General features: G+C 36.3%; 1 long non-coding RNA gene across 1 annotated transcript in view; it reads right to left on the bottom strand.

Annotated features, from left to right (window-relative positions):
- Positions 1-3989, bottom strand: part of LOC118809199 — a 4319-nt gene extending 330 nt beyond the window's left edge. The window contains exons 1-3 of the long non-coding RNA XR_005007345.1: positions 3896-3989; positions 3154-3206; positions 1-755 (exon numbers count right to left, since the gene is read on the bottom strand). The exon at positions 1-755 is cut by the window's left edge and continues 330 nt beyond it. This is a non-coding gene — a long non-coding RNA (uncharacterized LOC118809199). The remainder of the gene's footprint in view (positions 756-3153; positions 3207-3895) is intronic.
- Positions 3990-5067: the final 1078 nt, after the last annotated feature.

Genomic DNA, 5067 nt, shown 5'->3' on the forward strand with positions numbered 1-5067 from the left:
TTTAACTACTGCGATAGCATAGAGAAATCCAGTCGTCGCTAGCTGGTGTCTGAATACTGTGATATGCTCTGACATGGATGTGGCAGGAGTGGCAGGAGTGACAGCAGTGACCTACCGAACCAAGTTGAGGTTGTTGAGAAACTAAAGAGTTTAGCACTGTTGTTGGCCAATTGTTTAGTATTTGTAACTGGATAGCCGAGCGCTCGTCACCACACAGGTAAAAATAATCTGTTTTCTTTCTTAAATAATGACTATTACAAAAATTGCAGCTGTGCTTTTCCAGCTGATAAAAAGAGCTCAGAAACTTTCTCCCACTGTCCCAAGACAAATTTGTGAAATGTTCCACTGTTTGCCGAGTGTTTGTCATGATCCGACCATAAGTGATAGTTTAAAACCGCAATTAACCACCCAGGAGCAAAATCAGCCTTCAAACGTGAAAGAAATAATGATGACATTTATCGCGATATGTATCGATATCGAACGATATGAGTTTTGTTTATCGTGATAACGTTTTTGGCCATTTCGCCCAGCTCTAATTTGAGCTCACCTGGATAGGTCACGTTTACAGCATAGATGAGGCCAAACAACATGGCACATGCATGTGCGACTGACGGCAACTCATTAAGGACTTCCACACCTTCAATTACAATCCCAATTTCATGTGGTGGTTGGAGAGGATTCTCATCCTCCCTGATGACAAACACTGCCATTGTACACCTCTCAAGCTCTGTTTCAGCTTCATTCTTCTGAGAAACCTGATAAAAGAGAAGACATTTACTACAAAGTTATTTTGATGGAGCAGCGGTCTAAGCATTGACCCCATCATCAGGAGATTACGGGTTCAATCCCTGGTGATGCTTCAGCCATCCATGGCTGAAGAGAGAGAGCACAATTGGCCTATCTCAGGGAAGGTGGGGTGGGCCCCCATCTCTCCTCATCACACAAGCACGATGCTAGCATCCAGAGCCGGCCCTATGCATATGTGCCCAGGCGACCAAACTGAGGGGGATTTTAAGTATTTTCTAAATATTACAAAAATCCCACATCATCATAACTTGCAACAATATAAGTCCAAATATTTTGTGTGATGCGTGCACTGTGCGGCATCCCCCCTGTACATTATCCCCCCCTTCACGATCTAGTTAGACTTACCTGTCTGTGGGGGAGGGGTGCCATGAGTGAATGCGTGCGTGCAGAATGTGATTAACACTAACCACAAAGATTAACTGCAACCCAGCAGCCACCAGACAATATGATAAAGAGGATGAAAAATGGCAAAAAGACAGAGGTAATGTGATGTGATGAATGCATACAACAGTTGCTTATTCCAGTTTTCCGTTCCACCTTAAACAGAGCACAAGTTCTACCAAAGGGCATCCGAATAAAACTTCTGCGCTACTTAAGGTAGAACAGAAAATTAAACTAAGCACTAAATACACCAAAAACACAAATAAAAGCTAACAAACTAATAAGCACTGATATTTATACATAACCATTTCATTTGGTTTTGTTTAAGCACCGTTGTGAATAGAGGTTGTTGGCTTGGGTTCCACCTTAAACTTTATTACTGATTAGAATGTGTTTTTCACACTCAGAGAGTGTAAACTCCTGTACCTTCCACAACACCAGCTAAAGGAAGTTTTCTTTCAACTCATAAGAAAATAAACTAACAATTCCACCTTAAATGGCGTTCAAGATATGGCTAAATCTTACATGTCTCCCTGTTCCCAATTTAGTGTATGTTGTAAAGTGATGATTTAATAGATTCTTTTTATTATTTTTATTTTCTTATTTAAGTTTGCAAATAGTCATTTTACACTGTTTATTTTATTGCAGTTATTTAAAAGAAACTGTGTTTTGGAGTTATTTGATTTGATGTTTCTATGTGCTGCCTAAATCAGGCTGTGATTTTGCGCTTCTATTTCAATTAAATGAGATCCAATGAAGTAACGTGCCACTTGAGTAGTCTTTTTACTAGATACTTTCTTACTTTTACTTAAGTAATAATTTAAATGACTACTTCTACGTGAGTTTATACTTGGTTAATTATTATTTTAAAGTAACAGTACTTCTACCTGAGTACAGTTTTTGGCTACTCTACCCATCTCTGATCTGCTGCATAGTAATACTTACAGTGAAACATTCGGAGCAAAGTTGTCAGCTAGATAATGTTCGCTAATTTAATAAATAGCTAGCAAGAGTTAGTGTCAGTTACTCCCACGCTGAATTCATTATGAAAAGTTGGAAAGACTATTCAGGTGTTTGGGAAATAACCTACATAAAAGTGTATTTGCATTTAATTTATTGACATAGTTATGTTTGTTGTCAGTTTTTTCTACAGCAGGAAAGCAACACCTTTTAAGGCGAGTAGATAGTAATTTTTTCAGAGCATTTATACTTGTAACTCCTACTAGAGGTATCATTATTTGTCTCCATAAACCTTTTGAACGTACAATTCTGAAAACTGATTGAAAAACACTGATTTCCTTATTTGGGATGATAACTGCAAACATTATCGTTTAAGTTGAATATTTGATATTTTTATAGATATTTGAAACTGCACTGGCTACTTACCATTTTACTTATTTATTGCAAATTAACTTATATTAATTTGGGAAAACGTATTGATTTGTTTTCATTTTAATTTGAGGTTGTGTCAATTCTTGAAATGTGAAAAATTTCAAAATGTAAAAAATATGAAGTGAACCCAACATTTAATTTTCACATTCACACGTAATATCCACTACATTCCAAATAGGGATGCACGATTGGAACTGCCCATTTTTTGCTCCAAACACACAATCAGTAAAAACAGCCAATTTATTATTCTGATCTTGGCAGATTTTTTTAGCAGTTTAATGATGTGAATAATATGAAACCAGAAAGTGAAGGTGTGCTGCATTTGAATGCTGCTTCTACACCTAAAACCATGTTATTTAAATAGGCAACTAAGGTTTCTTTTATACCTTAAAATGGCAGTTTGGTTAAAGAGCAAATAATGTCAGTTGTGTTACAACTTTGGCTAATACAAAGTACTGAAAATGAGCTAGTGAGTTTTATGTCTTCACTTTGTGCATAAATGAGAGTTCAAAGTTTGTCATTCCTATTTAAACATACATGCAAATGTTCACAGCTGTTCATTTTGGAACTTACCAAATTCAGCAATACGGCTACAATTGTGACATTTTCAGCAAAGAAGCGTGAGCCTGTAAACACAGATAAAGGAGAGATTTCACATATAGTTTTGTTGTTGTTAGAACAGTTAGCAAAATCCATTATTGTCACTACAGACTCTAATTTATTAACTAGGCCTTAGACACACTGATGGTATTGCACAAATTATACTGACAGAAGTAATACTGTAAAATAAATTCTTCCTTAATCAGTACTGTCTACTACTTCATCCACTCATTATTTTTATTATGCATAAGAATAATATTATTCATGAGTGAGTTCATAATACTTATTCGCAAAATACGAAAACAGTCTATAAACTAATGGTTAGTTGTCCATCCTGCCACTAAACATAAATGAAAACGCGTTCTCCTAGAACAAAAGATACAATGCATCACTTATGTGAAGCACCGAAGCTCAATTCTCAATTGTAAAACCAGCGAAAGTTAAACCAGCGAAAGTCGAGTTTCGACTGTTATATTATAAGGAAAGTAGGCACAGTAATCTTGGGAAGCCTACAAATTCGTAGCTAGCTAACGTTACGTTACGTTTTTTGAAATAACCTGGTTTAGCTAGCGTCAGCTAGCTAGCAAGCTAACTCGCAAGCAAAACGCAAAGAGAGTCTGCAAAGTACCAATTAGCCGTATATCCTGCTACTAACCATAATTTTACATGTACAGCACATATTCTCCTAAAAAAAAACAGACATTCGAATCCTTACCTTGAAGAGTCGCCGTCTACAACAGAAAAGCTGCACTTTCTGAACGAAGTAATGGCGGACAGCAAAACTCGACCTGGAGTGATCTGATATGACGTCATGAGGTCACGTGACATCAAAACGTCTGGCTTAAAGTGAAAATATTATTTCAATAAAATTATTTCTAAGTTTTTTGGGGGGGAATGTTATTTGCTTTTGGGCAAACTGAACAAAACAGGTTTGAACCGGAAATCATTTTTTTCAATTACACCAATACAAAAATACACTTTAAATAAATGACATGGTTGTTTCACTTTTTCAGTGTACATACAACTGAAAAAATATAACAAATATAACTAAAGTAATTTGAAACATATATTTAACAAATACACTTTTGGCAATTTGCATACATTGCAAAATATAATAGATAAATATATTTGGAATATATATGTGGGTGGAATTCCCCTTTAAGTCAGAAACAAGTGGAGGTCCAATGTGGGGATATTTGAGGTTTGGAACAAAGCTATCTCTAACAAAGCTACTTACTACAATACAGAAAACGTTTATTATTTATCATTCTTTCTATGCAACACGACTTTTTACCTAGTTTTTATACAGTTGTTATTGATCACTGTTGAGACACATCAAGCAGGCTCTCTACCATCAGAACAAAGAATAAATGTCAGTCAGTTTTAGGGATGTCAGCTGTGAACAGACAGTAGACTGTTCTTTATTTCTGCCCTAATACCAGTTTTACTGTTTAACAGTTGGGTTGGACTTGCAGTAGTCGAAATTGTCGTCGCTGCAGAACCAAAAGTCCAGGGGGTACGGCTGGATCTGATCCAACTCCTCCTACGTCGTGTTTTAATTGGTCTGAACTAAATCAGACTCCACACTGCCTCGCTATACTTGCCCGTCAGATTCAAGTAAAACATAATTAAGTGCGAATGTGAAAGTAAGTACATAACACACATTTTCTCTATCTTATGAAATTCCAGGATTTAGTTGATAAAACACAGTTATGTGGGTTATTTTGACCGGTCATAAGTGCATTCTAGTGTTTAAAAACGTTCAGTGTTTTCAACTAGAATTCGTCTATCATCAGTACAGTTGAGATGTAGGCCTACAGAACGGACTTTGTACTGGAATGTGAAAAAAGCTTTTCGAGTTTTGATAAATGAGTGTGAACGTCGTGA

This window comes from Colossoma macropomum, unplaced genomic scaffold (assembly GCF_904425465.1).
Source record: "Colossoma macropomum unplaced genomic scaffold, Colossoma_macropomum, whole genome shotgun sequence".
NCBI classification, from domain to species: domain Eukaryota; kingdom Metazoa; phylum Chordata; class Actinopteri; order Characiformes; family Serrasalmidae; genus Colossoma; species Colossoma macropomum.